Here is a 20,510-nt window from a genome sequence, read left to right on the forward strand (position 1 = left end):
TGATGCTGCAGAAGTGTGTGCTCAGTTGCCCCAGGCTGGAGGTGGCTGCACCCAGAAACTGTCATTTCCTGCCTTACCTAGGGAGGCCCAAGTGAGAGGGCCTCAGAGAGAATTTTGTTTAATTTTTTTAGGCAGAATTTAAATAGTAAATTTTTTGGTATATTTTACAACTTAAATAGAAGTTTATTGTGGGGTAGCATGTATATAACAAAAAATATGCCATTTTAGCCATGCACAATTAGGTGGCACCAATTATTTTTACACTATTGTGCTGCCATCACCACCTCCCACTACTCAAACTTTTTCATTGTCCAAAATAGAAACTCTATAACCATGAAGCAATGACTCCTCATTCTTCTGTCCCCTCAGATCCTGGAATCCCCCCAATCTACTTACTGTCTCTACGAATTTGCCTGTTCTAGATATTTCATGTAAGAGGAATCATACAATATTTGTCCACTGGTGTTTGACTCCTTTTACTTAGCATAGTGTTTTCAAGGTTCACCCAGGTTGTAATATGCATCAGGACTCTATTCCTTTTCATGGTGAAATGTTTTAAAACTTCTTAAACCCTGTGCCTGTATTACTTTGACAACCTTATTTTAGGAAGAGTTATCCTTTAGTTCTTTTTTCCACAATATTTATGAAACATTTCCTGTGTCCTAGGTTATACGCCATGTTCTGGGGAATAAGTGGAGAACAAGACATCCATGTCCTCCTCTAGCTTATCCTCCAGTGGGGAGCTTGTACCCTTTCCCGAGTATCTGAAAGACCCAAGTTAAAGCAATGACGTATTAGCAGCATCTTGGACACGTCCTGCGACTCTCAGAGTTCGATTGCCCTGTGTTATGGGTTGCATTTTGTAACCCCCCCAAAAGATGCTTGGAAGTCCTAACCCCAGCACTCGGAACATGACCTTATTCAGAAAGAGAGTCATTGCAGATGGAATTACTTAAATTAAGGTGCAGTCGTAACTGGGGTAGGGCATGTCCCTGACCCAATTTGACTTGTGTCCTTATAAGAAGAGGACAAGGGACGGACACAGAGGGGAGAAGGCCATGTGCCAACAGAGGCAGAGATGGAAGTGTTGTGGCTACAAGCCAAGGAATGCTGGCGATTGCCGGCAAACCACAGAACGTAGGGAGCAGCTAGGAAGGCGTCTTCCCGGCAGGTGTCAGGGGGAGGCTGGTCCTGCTGACACCTTGACTTTGGACTTCTAGTCTCTAGAGCTGGTTGACAATACATTTCCGTTGTTTAAAGTCACCTTGTTTGTGGTACTTTCTTACAGAAGCCCTAGGAAATGAAGATACAATGTATCTAATGATGACTCCTAAATCTCTATTTTCAGACCAGACCTTGTTCCTGAGCTTCAGAGCCACATGCTCAGTTACCTAACAGGCATCTCCACACCTGATCTTCCTCCAGTATCCTCCACGCTCCATCAGGACACCTCCCATCCTCTCCTGCCCTCCTCCCCTCCCACACTCACACACCACCCCATGTCCAATGGACCCCCAAGGCTTATTGATTCTACCTCCCTGTAGACCTCAAATCTCTTCATTGATGCAAAACCCACTGCTCCTACTTGGTCTTGGCCAACATTTCTCACTTGGATTATTGCAACCCTTCACTGGTCCTCCAGCTCATTTTCCACAGGGCTGCCAGAGGGAAATTTCAAACAAACAAATCTGATCATCTCATACATCTGCATCACGATCTCCAATGACTTCCCATGGCCCTTAGGAAAAAGTTCAAATTCCTTAGTGTGACTTGCATAGTTCCAAGTTGCTTTAATAAACTTCTCTGCTTTCTTCTCAATATCCATATTCCATCCAGCTGAATTTATCTTCTCTTTTCTCTCTTTCATATGTGTGTGGGCACATATGTCGCTCTCTCTTCCCAGGGTGCTGTCTGCACCCCCAGCTTTCTTCTACCAGCGATGTCTTGCCCTGCTGCCCGCTCAGCTCCCTGGGTTGCTGGCAGGGCAGAGGACGTGTGTGGACACGAAGTTCTGCTACTTTTGGTGACCCTTTGACTGTCTGGGGTGGGGAGATTTTAGAAGGCAGGCTCTAGGTGTCTACTTCCTTGATTCAAGTCGCAATTCTACCTCTTCCTTGGGCAAGTTGCTTAACTTCTCTTAGCCTCCGTGGGCACCTGTGAAATGGGGAGAATGACAAACTTAACCACACGGGGTGGTTCCAAGGTATGTCCCGTGTCTGCAGTGTCCAAGGCATAGCAAGCCCCTGTGAGTGTAAACTAGCACCTTCCCTGCTGCCCTCACTTTGGTTGTTGTTGGTCTTGGCCTACATGTGTGGTTCTCAGGGAGGCCTTCCCTGGCCCCTGGACTGGGAGAGGGCCTTGTGCCCTCTGCTTTCGAACCTCCTGTATTTCCCTCTATGACAGGTATCACCCTTTACTGCAATCATTTGTGAGATTGTTTGCTAGTGTGTGAGCTCTGGTAACAACGATGAAATGTTTTCTGCGGTCTTCCCAGGGGTTGGAACAACATAGGGGCTTGGGAATAAATGAGAAATGCATGAGAGAGATGGAGAATTTAATGAACCCCACTTGACCCTGGAAATAACCCTCCTCTGACCTTGAGAATCGTGAGAAACTGGGATGCCTGAACAGGACAGCTCCACATCTGGAAATGCATCAGTGACTCTATAATTTAGAAAAGCTTTAAAATATGTATTTATTGGCTTTTTAAATGCTTATCTTACAACCATGTTTGTAACTTAGAGACTAGTAGGAGATGTGCCGAAATGCCCAAACAGTGGACTCACCCTTACCAGGTGAGAGCAAGGGGGGTTTAGAACTGGGCTGGTAACCTACCCACACCAATCATTCCAGTGTCCGTCTGCCTTGGAAACTTCCTCTTTAAGGGCTGAGCTGTTTATCCATCCGTGCCCTCATTCAGGCCGGTCATAGCACCAGACGGCAATCCGGGATGTTGTTTTCGGCTGAGGCTGGTGCCCGGGTGTCAGGGTGAGTGTGACAGAGCTCAGACGGGGATTTGGCTCCTTTAAGAGCACAGACAGGCTCCAGGAGTGCAGCGGCTCCCCCAGGCCCGCAGCCAGCAGCGGAGCCCAGCTGTCAGCAGGCTCCACGGGGACCTCGGCCGTGTTTACAGGAGAGGTCACATGGTAACCCCTTCCAGCTCCCGGGCAAGCTGCACAGTGACCTCATCTGCAATCCGATGAGCTCATCCACGTGCAATGCAGCGAGTGTGAGACAGGAGCTGAGCAGGCTGTTCTGGGCGCCCAGCTCTCATGGGTGCTCAAGAGAAGCTGTTCTCCACGTTCTGCTCAGGAAATGAGCCGGAGAGCTGTCCACTTTGTAATTATTCCCAGTCAAGCGCCTACTCATAAATCAAATGGATGCACTGGCTAAGGGGCAGGGCTGAGAAGGAAGGATGCGCGTGCAGAAGCGTGTGTGCCTACACCTGTGGGTTGGTTATCTCGGGGTAGTTGTGTCCCCCCTGCGCCCCAAGAATGGACACTGAACCCGGGCTAGGCACTGCCACTGTTCCCACCGCCCCCAGCCCCAGCCTCTTAGGTACGCTGCTTTGAAGATGTTGGTGTACAAACAGGATGTGAAATACACCACAAAGGGGCAGAGAAAGGCACATGCAAGCGGCACTAGATATTGCACTTTTTTTCTTGTTTATCATTTTTCTTTGAATTATATTTTCTCTCCCCCTCTAAAAAATATTGCATGTGATTGCATGTGATGACTAGGAATATAAAATAAATTACCTTTGCCATAGGCTGCTGGGTTTATTAGCCCCTTTCAAGCTCTTCACAATGTAAAGGACATGCTGACCTATAGTGGTCTCCTCCTTCCAGCCCAGTGCTGGCTTTCTCTCTCTCTCTCTCTCTCTCTCTGTAACAGGAGGAGCTCTGCTATTTGGGCGTTTAACAACTTAACCCTTTGTGTTACTCCAGAGAGCCCTGGGATTTCTTTTGGGACAGTGTCTGGCTTTGGGATGCCATTTTAAATTTCAAGGCAGTTGATTTACATTGCACATGCCATGTATGTGTACATATTGTAAAAAGAAAATAAAGCAGAGGTGAAAAGCAAGCCTAATAAACAAAAAGAGAAGAAACAAAGCAAACAAAAGTTAAACAACTCCAGAGGTCAAGAATTTATAGTGAAAAGCCCCTTGTGGGTAGAGGGCTGGGGTGGGCGGCAGCAGGGAGAAACTCATGCCTAGGAACAAATGCTTATAAACTTACAGATTCTTCCCACAAACTGCAAGGAGATCAATTAGCCATAGAGGACCCATTGCCGTTTTTCTTTAAATGCCTGATAAAACCAGTTATTAAAGATGGGATTGAACTCTTCCTGGGAGGGAGGCAAATGCTTGGCAATAATGAACAGGGATCATCATTTCAGTGGCGTGTTTGTTGTTTGCTCCCCATCAGGCACTTGACTTATTCCTTCTTATTGGAAAGCCTGGAGCAGCACCGGAGAGCATTCAAATGACTTGACTGAAAATGTGGACCCGGGAAACTCTCCCTGCACGCAGATAAATGCACCGCGAGCAAATTGCCCACCTCCCCCAGACTGTCCAGACTCACCTAGTTCACTTGCAATGGTTTTTAAGAGCAAGGTAAGGGCAATGGAAAACCGGAGGCTGTATATTTAAGCAATTACGGGCCTGTGTGCATCTGAGCCTCCTGCTGCAAGGTCCTGAACAAGATGGTATAATATGTGCATTTTACATATCAATAGCGGAGGAGGCTGTTTCCAGATGGCTGTACCTATTTCAAAGCCACCTTTTTATGCAGAAGGAAGAACTGTGTGACCTCCCTCCAAGTAAATGTGTTTTGTAAGCCCCGGGAACGAAGGCTTAAAAATGGTTTGGGGCTCTATTTTATGTCCAGTCCAACGTGTTGTGTGTGCACAGCTGTTCGTGGCTGGCATGCGGTAGCATATTAAAAAGAAGATTACCATTTTCCATCTTTTTCCCCTCTCCTTCTGAAAGCTCGATATGCATAGATGAAACTTGTGGAATAAACAGGCATAATGAGACAGGGAAGCCGCGTCTCCAGGCACTAGTCGGCTGCACATCTGGAGTCGGTGGCGTTCTAGAGATAGTTACTTATTCCCAGGAGCCACTGCCAGAGTGGGGAAGGGAGCCCCGTAACCATGGTGAGCTTCCCTATCTCACGGTGCCAGGTGTGCGTGTGTGTTATTTCTTGGAAAGGCTGTCCTCTGAGGGAGTGGGGAGGGAGAGGACAAGAGAGGAAAGAAGGGAATAAAAAAACAGAATGGAGATAATTAGGCTCCACCTTGCCCAACTGAGCCAGCTCAGGCGTCTGCAGTCGGGGCTGGGTATGGGAAGGGTGGTGGTGGGGAGGATGATGCATGTGCTGGTTTCTATGGGTACAAGACCAGGAAAGAGCAACTCTGGGGTCCAGAAAGAAGCCCAGACTCCACCACCAAGCAAGGTGGGCCTGGGAAGGTCTTTGCTGCTCATCTCCTATGCAGCGTGACGCTGGTTTTGAACTGATTCCCTGGATTCCCACCCCCCCCCACCCCCCCAGTTAAGAAACAGGAAGGGTTTCAAAACCTCAGAGGCTGTTATTTAGGAAAAGGCTCCGTTGGATAACGTTTTTACTGGACAGATGACCGGCTGATCTTTATATTGCCATGTCATGGGCGCAGAGAGTGAGGAGTTGAGAACTGTATGGACCTGCCTCTCAGTAATCAGGAGCCGAGCTAGGAAGTTATCCCAGGAAGAGATTCCATAATAGTTTCACAGATTCTGGGATATATATATATTTTGTTTTTTGGGTGGGGGGTTTTGCAAGATTGTGAGGTTCCAGATGTTCTGTGTAAAACAATGCCCCACAGGGGAAAGTTGGAGAGGGGGGTGTGGGGTCCAGCTTGGGGCCACCCTAAAAAAGGACTATAAACAGCAGCTGCTTCTATTGTCCATGCCAAATGCTGCCCATTAGTTTAGGTCTCCTAAGTCCTTGCTTCTTTCTCTTCAACCAGATGTGACTGAGCAGGAGCTGTCAATTCATAGGTGAATCCCAGGTGGTGGGAATTGGGGACAAGAAGAAGAGGGGCGTGTTGGGAGGGGGTGAGGGGCCCAAGAAACGAGCATGTGCTGTGCTCTAACCCACATGCTCTGTCTTCTTCCTCTGCCTCCACTTCTGAGCTGTGATTCCCACCACCCAGCAGAGGCAAAGTGGGCAAAGGGTACCTGAGATTTCTGATCTTCAAGCTCAAACGTGGATGGGTGGAAGGTACCAGACACACTTGAGGAGGGTTGAGATGGCTGCAGAATAGTACTTAGGTAGCCCAAGATGGAGAGCAGGACAAAGGTGAGCAAGAGAACCCCACGCTGCTAGGACCAGCTGAACCCAGATGATGAAACACGAGCAAGCAGGCGGGAAAAGACAGACACGCTTCGTTCAGCCGCATCTGGCAAGGGGGTTCATGAAATCCCAGGGCACTAGGTGGTAACGTCAACGTCAGAACCACATTACCTCGAGTTTAGTGTGTGAGTGCCAAGACTGTTCCTTAATGAAGACCTTCTTGGTTCTCCCTCCCTCTTTCTTTCTTTTCCCAGGCTAGAGGACCTTTTGAGGGTATGAAGCAAAATTGCTGTCTGGACAAGCTGTACCCTGATACAGCCAAGAGCTGGGAGCACAGAATGGGGAGCCGGGGTGGGTAGCCCCTCTTACAGAGCTTTTTCCTTACCCGACTCAAAGGGAGGTGGCCCAGTAAATGGACCCCCAAGGGGCAGCTTTCTGTGCTCTATATGCTCCCAGAGCAGTTTCTATCCCATTGTATGTAACAGTCATTTCCAAATTACACAGCAGTGAATTTCTCACACATGGCTGGTAGAAGTGAGATGGGTGTAGCCATCAACTCAAAAGCACTTAGCCTGATCGTATACATATATTTTTATGCCATGGCACAGTAATCTCAAAACATGCTCGAGAAACTCTTCGTGTCCATAAGGAGACAAGCGTGTGGGAGGGCATTTGCTGCACAGCATGATTTCGGGTTCCAGGGACTGGGAGGGAGTACAGGGACTGACCATCTGGGGAATGGATACAGAAATATGGTGAAAGCTTAGAGGGGGAAAACCACACAGCAATTTGGAGCAATGAATGAGAGTTACGTACAGCAACATTGCTCTTTAGAAAGAGTGTTGAATGGAATGGTAAGAAACAGAACAAGATCTAGAGCATGATACCATTTAAATAATGTCAAGGAACGCATACACATACATACACCTAAAGACAGCATTACACTTTTAAGACATATACATTTCCAGTGGCAAATCACAATACATTAGATGGGTAATGGGAATGGAGAATAGAGGGGGAAAATGCAAATAAGGAAAACAGGAGAGAGATCTTGAGATGACCAGTTATGATAATGTACCACGAATCGAGGAAATGATGAACTGAACTCTGCACCTGAATATCTATGTATAAAAATTTATCTATCTACCTATCTATTATCATATACCTACCTATCATCTATTTACCTATTTATCTATTTAATCATCTATCATTATCTATCAAATGCCATAGCTTCTGTGAGAAAAGACACTGTGAAATGCATCAACAACAATCAATCATCCACTCATCAAACACTCTTTAACCCTACACCATGATATGCTAGCTATGATAGAGGCATGCAGACGTATATAGAATTGTCCTTGTTCTTATAAGGCACATTGGAAAATGTATGTGAAATAATAGTGTGCAATTCAAGAGTTAATCACTAATGCCCAGACAGTGTAGGACATAGCACATGTGCCGAATGAGATTCGAGGGAAGATGGTTGGTGAGGACAGGAGGAATCAGGGACAAAGTAATGTTGCAAGAAGCTCCTGCCTGAGCTGCGAAGGCTGGGAGCAGTCGGCTGGAGGAGGGGAGGGGAGAAGAACCTTCTAGAAGATTCTACGAGGCAGCAGAATCCCGGGCACAGAGTCAGGAAATTGGGGTTGGGAAGGGACCATGAGGGCAGCAGTCAGACCCAAGCAGAGGGGCCAGCTCTGAGGTGTGGGGAAAGTGAGAGGCTCTGATCACTCACTGGTCTGTGCAATAGTCGTCTCCTGAGAACTGTGCTTTCCCTTCCCCAGGTCCGCTATCCCCACGGGAAGCCGTTTAGTTTAAGCCCTGCTCAGGGTGCGGGGATCGAGGGTGGGATTTGCTGCTGGGCCAGGAGGCTGTGCCTGCCACCTCTGGCGTCCTCTTTCACGTTTGTGTTTCTCCTTTTCCACGTGGCTGTCTCTCAGCTTTACCCCACTGCTCCTGCCCTAAGGCAAAGAGAAAGGGCCGCTTTCTAAGATGACAATCCTACATTGACAATGTTATATTGAAAACTCTTGTTCTACACATCCATGGAAAGACCTTCCAATGACCATATCTAAAGATGTCTTTAAAAAGCAGAAATCATACATGCATGAGTTTAAAGAGTCAACGATTCTGAGGTCTGTGTAGAAAATCAGATCTCCCTTTCTTCTTCCCTTCCATTTCTCCTAGCTCAGAGGCAGTTCTTGAAGCTGTATTGATGTATTCTTGTGGTGCTCTAGATTTATATTGAATGGGATTATGTTGTTACTTTTTGATTTTTCCATTTTTAGGTCCTATCTACAGACTTTGCATGAAGGGAGGAGGGGATTTAGCTTTCTTTCCTCTCCCTCCCTTGACCCAATTAGCATCCCCATTCACCATTGTCCCAATATAGTCCATATAATTTTGGTTAGGTCAATAATCAAGAGTATGTTGTTCAGAGCTGAGCCATGTAGTAACGGAGGAACTATGATTGTTTTTCCTTTTCCAATGGCTTTTGATCGCTCTGTATCTTTGCTGCCCAACACAGTGGCCACAGGCCATGTGTGGGTACTTGAGATGGAAACTTCATTGATTTAATTTTTAATACGATTTAAATTTTAATTGTTTTCCATCTAAATTTAAAAACTGATGGTTTTGGGAAAACTTTTGGGTATGTTTGGAACAACTCAGGCATGTGAATCATTTTTTCAACTGTAAACTTAATGAAAACCGAATACAGCTGAAATCAAGGGTTTCCGAGAAAATTGAGTGTGCAAATTGAGGTGTGTTGCACATGCAAAATACACCCTGGATTTCAAAGATTCAGTATGAAAAAATAATATAAATATCTCATTAATAATTTTATATTGATTATACATTGAAATAATATTTTAGAGATATTGGGTTAAATTAAATACATTAAAATTAATTTCTGCTGTTTCTTTGTAAATGTTATTTACTTTTAAAAAAGTTAGTAAAATTGTATAATTTTTTAGTGTTGTTTGATGTTTTCTAGTGGCTACTAGAAAATTTAAAACTACGTTTGGGATTCACGTGATGTTTCTATAGTGTAGTTATGCTCTGGATAATAATTGCCTTGTTGGTTTGTTGGTTGTTTTTTCCATGTATTTACCATCCCCCAATTCTATGCTGGTGTTGTAGAACTCCTCTTGAGATGTGCTTTTCACATCAGATCTTCTGTGGCTTCATCATCCAGGGAAAGTTTCTCCTGGAGCTCCTGATGGACTTTGGAGCTCACATGTGGACTGGCCACTGTCCCTTTGAGATCTCCGTTTGCTAATGTCCTGTAAGTTCCCTTTATTGTTCTACTGAGTTGAAGCCTGTTTCCTGGATCTCATATCTTCCTCCTTCTTGGTTCTTTCCTTTGTTTTCTGAAACACACCCTCCAGGAGTTCCTTAGAAAAGGCGAGTGGGCGGTAAATTTTTGGAGACCTCATCTGTCTTAAAATGTCTTCCATCTACACGTATGCTTGATGCACAGTTTGTCTGGGTAGAGAAGTATAGTATGGAAACATTTTTCAGAAATTGGAAGGCATTAGGCCATTTTCTTCTAGCTTCCTGTTTTGCTGTTGAGAAGTTCCAAGTCATTTGATTCCGTATTCTTTGGAAGTCACCTTTCTCTTTCTAGAAGCTTGCAGAGTCTTCTTCATGTCACCAATGCTGTGAAGTTTGTGATTTGGTTGTGAGTCCATTCTGCTGAGCCTCAGTGAACTCTTTCTCTCTGGAAACTTATCCTTCAATTTTGGGAAATTTCCTTGAAGTGCTTTGTTGGTGATTTCATCTCCTCCGTTTTCTTTGTTCCCTCTCTTTGGAACATTTTATTATTTGGGTGTTGGATTTCCTGTACTGTTCTTCTAATTTCCTCATCTTTTCTCTTTATTTTTCATCTGTCTTTGCTTTCCTTTTCTTCACCTTATTTCCCAATGCTTCTGCTGAGTCATTCATTTCTGGTGTCATATTTTTAATATCTAAAAGCTGTTTTCTATTCTTTGACTACTTTTTCTTTTTAATAGCTCCCTGTTCTTGTTTTATAGATGCAATTTCTTCTCTTACATCTCCGATGATAGTAATGATAGTTTTGTTTTTTAGTTTTCTTTTCCCTACTTAGTTGGTTTCTTCTAAATCCCCCTTTCTCTGCATGTTTGGCTGTTTTCTGTCATGTTAAGGGCTTCTTCAGATGTCTAGTAATCCTGGGTTGTTTGCTCATGCTTAGGGTGGGGGACTAAAGTGATTGGGAGGTGTGTGCCTGTGGGTGGGGTCTTGCTGATGAGCTTCTCTACAGGGTGGTCTGTCTGGGCTGGCTGTTGGAGAAGCTGGGCAGATTCCCCAGAGGAGAAACTCCCAATTTCTTACTTGTATTCTGAGAGCTCTGTTGGGGAAGAAGAATTGGGATTTCAACATTCAGGGAGTGTGCATTCACCAACCCACCTGTTTCAGGAAGGCACCTTGGCCTGCTGTTGGCTGCTACCTCTTCCAGTTACCTATTTCTGTGTAACAAACAACCCTTGAAACTTTGCGGCTTGCAACAACCATTTTATTTTGCTCAGGATTTTTGGGTTCAAGAACTCAGTAGGCTCAGCAGGATGTTGTGTCTCTGGTCACATGGCCACCGTTAGTGCAGCTGGGCTGTAGGTCCATGTCCAAACTGGTGTCTTCACTCTCATGGCTGGTTCCTTGGTGCTTCTTGACATCTTTAGTTCTCTCTCCATGGGGTCCCACCTCCAGGGCCCTTCAACTGGCTTGAACTTCTCACAGCATGGTGACCTCAGGGTGGTTGTACTTGTCACCTGGCTGCTGGCTTCTGATGGACAGGAAGCAAGAGCTGCTGGGCCAGTTGAAGGCTATGCCCAGAACTGGCCCAGTGTTGCTTCTACCATATTCTACTGGTCAAAGAAGTCACAGCACCCACCCAGATTCAAGGATGGGAGGAAACAGACTCCTCCTCCTGATGAATGAGGGACAGGGTCACATTGCAAAAGAGCATGTCGGAGTTCTGGTCACCAAGATGGTGGAGTGAACCACTCTAGGGCTCTATCTCCCCACAGAAACTTTAACAAACAAAAGCTGGCATACCATCTTTCTCAAAGCTCAAGAAAATAATAAAGGGATTGCAGTAACAGGGAAAGTGCCAAATCAAGAAAAAAAGGCATCCTGGCTGGCCCCTTCCCTACCCCTCTCTGGCTCAGCATGGAGCCGGCCCACATTGCAAGTGAGCGTCCCTGGTTCTGGATTTGAAGGGAGCAGAGTAACTTTCATGCAAATACTGGGAGTGTATATATTTGTGCCACCATTTCTGCTGGTGGCTTGAAGGATTGAATGAGGATACTTGTCGCAGGCTTGCCATCCTAGAACTTGCCTGTGTGTAGAAGACAGCTAACGGAGCTCTCCTACAGAAAACTGTAGGAGAAAAGTCAAATTGTAGCTGCTTGGGGCAAAGGTTGGCTGGTTGTAAGACATACAACACAGTGCCCAGGGCCAGGAGGAAAGAGTTTCCTAGGAAAAGGGGAAATTCAGACCTTTGTAAAAGGTGGAATTCCACACATGCATGCTCAGGACAAGACATATGTGCAGAAAAAATGTGAAGGAACCTACATTTGTGCCTCAAGCTATTATCTAAACTTACTAAGATTTATTGTCAACTTATTATTTAAACTTCTGCAGAGACTGAGAAAGATGTTCCTTTCTTTCTCTCTGTCTTTCTTTTCTTTTATCCTTTTTCTCTTCCTCCCTTCCTCCCTCCCTCCCTTCCTTCCTTCCTTCCTTCCGTCCTTCTGTCCTTCCTTCCTCCCTTCCTCCTGGCATTCGAGTAAATCTTTGTCATAACACTAGATGGATACAAGCTTAAGGAGCAGATACTTCAGCATCTAAATTTCAGAGATAACACATTAAAATATAAAAATTTCCCGACTACAACAAAATATTACAGAACATAGAAATAAATGGAAATGATGGCTTGTGCAAAGGAACAGGATAAAGAATTAGAAACCATCAATGAGGAAGACCAGAGCTTGGACATCCCAGACAAAAATTTTTTTAAATGGTCTTAAATATGATTGGAAAGCTAAAGGAAAATATGGACAAAGAGTTAAAGGAAATCAGGAAAACAATAGATGAATACAAAAAATTATCAATCAAGAGATAGAAACCATGAAAAGGAACCAAACATAACTGAGGATCATAGTAACAGAAATAAAAAACTTCCCTAGAGAGTTTCAACAGCAGATTGGAAATGGAAGAAGAAAAAAAAATCAGTGAACTTGAAGATAAAACAATTGAAATTATTCCATCTGAGGAGCAGAAAAAACAAGAATGAAGAAAAGTGAACAGAGCCTCAGAGACCTTGGGACACTGTCAGGTGTACCAATATGTGCGTTGTGGGAATCTTGAAAGAAGAGAGAAAGGGGCAGAGGGAATATGCAAAGAAAAATGGTTGAAAATGTCCCAAATTTAGCAGAAGACATGAATATACATATCCAAGAAGCTCAACGAATTCCATACAGGATAAAGCTATGTAGACCCACACCAAGATACATAATCAAATTGTCAAATGCCCAAGTCCCTCTGGGTGAGGGGGCAGCATTTCTGACTGTGAGGCCCTGGTGTATTTTCCAAACTGCTCTGTTCTGCCGCCCACTAACTGTTCCACAGATCCATGCTCTTCCAGTTCAAGCTTGAGAATTTCCCAGAATCTTTTGGAGGGGATTTCGTCCACTTACTTCCTCCCTGCCGTTGCTTTGTGAGTGTTGAATTATGGTTGCCAGTACTTTTGTCCATCTATTTCCACCTACCTCAGACCATGTAGATGCTTCTTAAAGTTTCTCCATTGGTAACATTTTTCCTTATTTTACATTAATGCTATATATTTTCTTCTCCTTAGTATAACTCTATGATCCTTTCCGTGGGGTTTGGAAAGAAGGGGGCGTTACACCTGTCAGCTCAAATTGCCATGGTTAAGTCTGATTGATCATTTTGTCCTTGATGTTGGTCAACCAGGTTTCCTGAGAGATGCACCAAAGATTTGATTATGCTTGGGAAGAGTGAATATTTGCTCTTGGATTCTATGGCTAAGAAGAGCAGTGGTTCTCAATCCTGGCTGCATGTTGGAATCATCTGGCGAGTGTTTATAAATGCTGATGTCTGAGCCACTCCCCTCAGGGACCATGACTTCACTGGCCTGAGATGGGGGATGTAGCCATCAGTCTTCATAAAAGCTTCCCAGGGGTGTGTATGTGTGTTTCTTTTAAATAGGGGTTCCAGTTCTAATTTTTAGGTTCATTTGCTTATTCATTTATGTCTTGTTTTTTATTTTATTTTATTTTAACTTTTTATTGTAGCATCATATATATGACTCAAAATTTCCAATTTTAACCACTTTCAATTGCACAGTTCAGTAGTATTAATCACATACACAATATTGTGCTAACGTCAACAGTATCCATTATCCCATTTTCTTCATCACCTCAAACAGAAATTCTGACCCATCAAGGAACAACACCCTCTACCTCCCACCCCTCCCCTGGCCCTTGATAACCTGTAAATCACCCTCTATCTTTATGAAATTTTCTTCTTCTAGGTATTTCATATAGATGATATCATACAATAGTTGTCTTTTTGGGCTCTGGCTTAACTCATTCTAACATGGCATCTTCAAGGTTTATCCATGTTGTCACATGTATCAGAACCTCCTTCCTTTTTATGGCTGAATAATATTCCACACCACATTTTTTTTATCATTCATCTGTTGATGGACACCTGGGCTGCTTCTGCCTTTTGGCTGTTTGAATAATGTTGCTATGTATTTCCCAGGTGGTTTTGATAAACAAAGAGCTGCGAAGCCTTAGAGTAATGAGTGCATGTCCTAAGCCTGTAAGTGCCCTTGGAATAGGAAGAAAAGGAGGAAAGGGAGGAAAAGAAGGACATCCTAAGGGAGAGGAATAAGCATGGAATTTAGTGCCTGTGTTTGATTCCCAGCTCCACAACTGAATGTCTGTGTGATTTCATAGGACCTCTTTGAGACCCCATTTCATTCTCTGTGAAACAGCAGTAATGATACCCACCTCATGGTGGTGAGGCAAGATAAAACTGGATGTCTATGAAAGCAAATGTGTGTTATTCTTTTTTTAAAAAAGTGAAGAAAAGAGAGAAAGTGAGGTATTAGAAATGAGGTTGGGTGGGGAAATAACATGAAAGAAAAAAAGAAATTCCTAAGATTGAGAACAAGGGTCCCCTTTCACTGGCCCCCTGACCTTGGCCATGAATCTAAATTACTTATTTATTAATGATGAAGAATCACAAGAGACATTCCAGGAAGGGAGGCAGCAGGAGGCTAAGTTTGGGTCCCAGATCTTTGAATCTTTTTTAGTGCCACCAGTGGTCACAGTTCAGTGATCAGCTCACAGATTTCACCCTCATTATATGTGATCCATATTTCCTGTCCATCCTTCCCAAAGACCACCAGGTTTGAAGGTGGGTGGAATAAGTCCTGAAGAAGTCTTATCAGCTCTTTTATGAGGTCCATGCAAAGACCTCATGCCTAACCAGAGGCAGAAGAAATACCTATCATAAGGCAACTGTTAAACTCTTTACTTTTTTTTTTTAGGTTGATTCCATAAGTAATTCATTCATAGGTTTCATTGATCTGTGCACAGTACGATTAGCTTTTGTGGGAAAAGGGGATCTTGCTTCTTCTTTCTCTATCCTTTTGCAATAGGGTTGAATTGTGCCCTTCCAAGAGAGTGTGCACGTCTTCACCTGGGCATGTGACCTTATTTGGAAATAGGGTCTTTGTAGATATAAGTCAAGGATCTAGGAGATGAAGTCTTCCCTGGATTATCTGGGTGGGCCCTAAATCTAATGACTGGTATCCTTATAAGAGACAGGGAAGGATAAACAGACCCTTGAAGATGGAATCAGAGACTGAGGTGATGCTGCCGCAAGCCAAGCGACACCTGGAGCCACCAGAAGCTGGAAGAGGCAATGAAGGATCCTCCCCTAGAGCCGTTGGAGGCAGCCTGGGCCTGCCGACATCTTGATTTTGAACTTCTGGCCTCCAGAACTGTAAAAGCAAACATTTCCGTTGTTTTAAGTGGCCTAGTTAGTGGTACTTTGTTATGGCAGCTCTAACAAATGAACAAGACACCCTTCCTCATCTCGTCTTCCTCTTCCTCCAGTTTAATTATAATGTTTGAGAAATTATTCTCATTCTCAGGAGGGATCTAATCATGCTAGTACAAGCAACACATGTGCCAGCAGAAGTTAAATGCTGTGCATGTTAAATGACCCAACAGGACTGGGACACAGGGACTCCACAAACCACCATGTGGCGAGGGCTGAGTGAAAAGTGGCCACGATGACCTCGGGGAGATCAGGGGCCCTTTGCCCTCCAACTTGACATTTCTCTTGCTCAAACACTCCTTGACCCTGACAACTGGCTGTCTCTCCTGATTTTCCAGAAGATTCATCTCATTTAGCAACATCACTTTAGTCTCCCAGTTCTGATGCTCTTATTGGACTTTTCTGGTTCTTAATTTTATCCAGATCATGTTTCCAGCAGGTTTTGAATGAAAGGGATTTTGTAGAATATATGTGGCTAAAGATGGCAGACAAAAATCATCAGGTTGATTAACCTCTCTTGATTGACCATGAAAAACTAAAGACCCACATGGATGAAATGCTTTTTGCATATTTGGAAAAAACAGATATGTTGAACTTTGAATTAATAATTACTTTCTCTGTCTTGTTTCTAAATCAAAATTAAGCACTTTCAAGATATTCTAAATTTTTGTAGAATAGCTTCCAATGATTTTAATTTATGGATTCTAACTGCCCCCTCACTACAAGAGCAGAGGCAGTCATGTGCTCTACTCTTTGATGACTTAGAAAACTTAACATTGGGCCAGTTTTACAAAGTAAAGTGAAGAACTTGATTTAAGAAAGAGCTTACTAGATGGCATAAGCACTGGGCAAGAGGCCAGTAGAACCAGGTTCAAGTTCTCTGGATTCTTTGCTACTAACAGGCATGTGACATTGGATGGCTCTGTTTTCTTATCTGTAGAAAGCTAGGCAATCACCTAAGTCCCTTCTGGCTTCGTCATGGGAACTAAGGTTTGCACCCAGTACCACCCAGTGGCTCAGTCAACCTTTATTGGCACACACCCTGAATTTAATGCAGACTGCTTTCTATTCATTTCATGTGTGTGTGTGTGTGTGTGTGTGTGTATGCATACAGTCTCTGAGGCTTTTTTTTTTAATTCAATTTTACTGAGATATATTCACATACCATACAGTCATTCAAAGTGTACACTCAATTGTTCACAGTACTATCGTATAGTGGTGCATTCATCACCCCAATCTATTTTTTGAACATTTTCCTTGGACCAGAAAAAGTAAAAATAAGAATAAAAAATAAAAGTAAAAAAGAACACCCAAATCATCCCCCCAATCCCACCCTATTTTTCATTTAGTTTTTGTTCTCATCTTTTTACTCATCCATCCATAAACTGGATAAAGGGAATGTGATCCACAAGGCCTTTCACAATCACATTGTCATACCTTGTAAGCTACATTGTTATACAATCGTCTTCAAGAGTCAAGGCTCCTGGGTTGCAGTTTGATAGTTTTAGATATTTGCTTCTAGCTATTCCAATACATTAAAACCTAAAAAGATTTATCTATATAGTACATAAAAATGCCCACCAGAGTGACATCTCGACTGCATTTGAAATCTCTCAGCCACTGAAACTTCATTTTGTTTCATTTCACATCCCCCTTTTGGTCAAGAAGATGTTCTCATTCTCATGGTGTCTGGTCCAGATTCATCCCCAGAGTCATATGCCACATTTCTGAGGCTAATTTTAAAAGAGATGAAACTATTACATGCCTGGAAGGGACCTTGAGAAATGAGTTGGGTTGAGAGCAACATTATCTGTAGCAATTCTGATGCTTTCCATCTGTCAAGTGTCTTGATGCTATCTCCAAAGGCATCATGCCCAGTCTCTGGGTTAAGCCTCTCTGCAGACCTGTGGGGCAGGTGAGGCAGACATTCAAGTTAATGAATATTTATTGCAGGTTTACTGTGTACCAGGCAATGTGCTCAAAACTGCACCAGAAGAGTGAGTCCTGCCTTCCAGGAGATCTCTGTCTTGTAGGAAGGAGACAAGGAAACCAACGCCATCAACTACATGGTAGGTGCCATCGCAAGGCATAAACAGGGCATGCTGTGAGTCAGCGGAAGGAGCTGTCACACCTGGGAGGGACACACAGAGGATTCACCAAAGTGTTGACGGCTTGGGAGGGCATCATAAGAGGAAGGGTCAGGGCAGGCAAAGACACAGGCTGGAGTAGTTTCAGTTGCAGAAGAAGCATTAGAGACAGCTGGAGGGAGAGGTGGGGCTCTGGGAATGAAATCTCACCAGAAGAGGCACAGTTGGGGTGGGAAGCTGGAAAGGCACGTGCACCATTTTAATGATGTCCCAAGGAGGCTGTCGTGGAACTCCTTCTGGCAAACAGACTCAGCCTGGACCACCTGACAGAAGGGTTTTGTTCTAATCAGAAAGCGAAACATGTCACCCCAAAGTTAATACCCACTTCCTTTTGTTCTATTTAATTGAAAAAGACCCAGTCCCTGCCCTTTTTCACTTCTGGCAGCGGCTTAAGATCCTCCTTCAACACTTTGCCAAAGATATAAATATAGCACCCTCAGGGTAGGAAGAGGGGCTGGAGGAGGGGGAAGCAGAAACCCCCCCCCAGGAGTTTCATGAGCTCTTCAGGCTCAAGAACCATGCACCATCTAAGGGCCTGGCCTGAAAAGCAGGTGTTTTCCTCACCTGGAGTTGAAGAAACTGGCCTATACCCTTTCCTAGGGTCTCGGTGAAAACTTACATTTTGGAAGGTCTTGCTTTCTCTTCAACAATGACATTAATTTATCTAATTATTATGGCATGGACAGCGATTTTAACTGGGTACCAGTTTTCTTACATCTTTGAAATTATTTTTGGTCCTTATGTCATCCCCCTCAAGGCTAGAAGTAAGCATGGGGGCTCTAGCGGCCTGAGTGGTGGCCACAAAGATGCATGTTCTCGTCCCTGGAAGCTGTGCATGTTACCTTATTTGGAAAAAGGGTCTCTGCAGATGGGATGAAGTTAAGGACCCTGAGATGAGGAGATTATTTTTGATTATCCAGTAGAACTTAGATGCAATCACAAGTGTCTGTCTTAGTCTTCTAGAGCTGCTATGACAAATACCACACAATTCATTGGCTTAAGCAAAGGGAATATTTGTCTCAGTATTTTGGAGGTTAGAAGTCCAAAGGCATCGGCAGGGCCATGCTTTCTCCCCAAAGTCCGTGGCATTCTGGTGCTGTTTGCCACAATCCTTGGGGACTCCTTGGCTTGCTTCTCTGCCTCCAGTCACAGGGACATCTCTCTGTGTCTGCCCTTCTGTCTTCCACCGACTTCCAGCATCTTCCTGTAGCTGTCTCTAAAGTCAGCATCTGTATTTGTTCTGTTTATAAAGGACTCCAATAATACAATTAATATTACAATACAATACAATAATACAATACAAATAATCCAATAAGTGCCCAAACTGATAATACATCTTCAAAAGTTCCTGTTTACAAAAGTTTCACACCCATAGGGATTGATTAAGATCAAGAACATGCTTTTTGTTGGGGTGCATGATTCCATCCACCACATTGTCCTTACAGAAGGAAGACAGAGGGGTATCACACACACTCGGAAGAGAAGGAGGCGGTGTGACGGCTGTGACGTGGCCACCGGCCCAGGAACCCCAGTGATCACCAGAAGCTGCGAGAGGCAGGAAAAGTATTCCCCCCCTAGAGCCTTGCCAACACCTGGATTTCAGCCCAGGGAACTGATGTTGTACTCCCCGCCTCCAGATCTGTGAGAGAATAATTTTTTGTTGTCTGAAGCCACCAATGTTGCGGCAGTTTGTCACGGCAGCTCTCGGAAACTGATACAGGGACAAAAAAAGTTTTGGCCTTCACCGTTAGAGCAGTCTGGCACAGCTGATGGATTCCTTCTCAGAAAAATGGGTTTAAATCATAAAAACAAAATATATAGGATCATGCAGCAAGTTGATTATATTGAATACGTTTGCTAAAACATAAGGAAACAAATGTGTGCAGCTTTAAGCCCCTCAGTTAAGACAAGGCATTTAAAATGTAGGCAAGTCAAGGATGACTTTATTTTTGAAAGACGTCAGAGTGGACATTGGTGAGAAGGCTATTGTCCATTGAGCTGGGAAGTGGCCTGTCATTTAAAGACTGAGATCACCTGTCATCTACGGAGGCCTGACACTACCATTGTTTGGAAGCAGAGTCGAGTAAGCGGTATTTCAGGATATCTGCAACAACTCTGTGTAATTATGAAAGCATCTGGGTGTTGGCTGACAAAGTCTCAGGTACCACTAATACATTTGTCAACAAAGGAAATGCTGAAGTTCAGTTTGGGAACCTCAGGCAAAGGACCCCTGGCATAGAAGGAAAGGAAGGGGGTGCGCCAGCTTGAATGGCTACAGTGGGGTTTGCGGGGAGGTTAGGGAGGGCTGGGGGAGGTGGAAGGATGGCAGACTGTGCAGAAGCCAGACCCCACCCTGGGGGACCCCGAGGAGAAATGAGCTCCTGGTAGCTCCTGGAGGTAAAGCAGGCAAGGCACCGTGGACAGGGTGTCAGGCTGACTGTGAAATACGACAGATTAACAGCCGAGGCCAACGGTGCAACCCGCTCACGGACACTTCATTTAGAAGTTATCACATTGCTGGATGCTTCCTATAATTTGTGATGATACTGATTGTGATAAATTGTGAGTTTCTGGCAAACTTCGCCAGCCCGCTCCCTGGGCTGAACGGAGGAAAGGTGTAATTCTATGGGAACATTCAGGCCACGAGTGAGAAAGCGGGTCTGGCCGTGACAACAGAATGCTCAGTCAGTGAACAAAGTAATTAGATCAAGCTAATTAAATCACAATAAACATAATTTTAATTTAATTAATTTCTCTGCACTGATTGAACATTATTTTGCAACCAGGAGGCCTTCCGAACACTAATAGGATTTAGGTGCTGGGACACCAAAGTTGTGGTCACTGGTGTGGTACGTGAGTTACTGCTGAGGCAAGGAAATTAAATACGTTTAAAGAGATGCTGAAATGCTGACTGAGC

The 20,510-nt window shown here is 44.2% G+C and overlaps 1 long non-coding RNA gene across 2 annotated transcripts in view; it reads left to right on the plus strand.

Moving 5' to 3' along the window:
* LOC119509298 overlaps positions 1 to 19,817 on the plus strand; it is a 45,614-nt gene extending 25,797 nt beyond the window's left edge. For both annotated transcript variants that reach the window (XR_005211672.1, XR_005211671.1), the window contains exons 3-5: positions 4,428 to 4,615; positions 17,400 to 17,515; positions 19,039 to 19,817. This is a non-coding gene — a long non-coding RNA (uncharacterized LOC119509298). The remainder of the gene's footprint in view (positions 1 to 4,427; positions 4,616 to 17,399; positions 17,516 to 19,038) is intronic.
* The last annotated feature ends 693 nt before the right edge of the window (positions 19,818 to 20,510 follow it).

Source organism: Choloepus didactylus, chromosome 14 (genome assembly GCF_015220235.1).
Source record: "Choloepus didactylus isolate mChoDid1 chromosome 14, mChoDid1.pri, whole genome shotgun sequence".
NCBI classification, from domain to species: domain Eukaryota; kingdom Metazoa; phylum Chordata; class Mammalia; order Pilosa; family Megalonychidae; genus Choloepus; species Choloepus didactylus.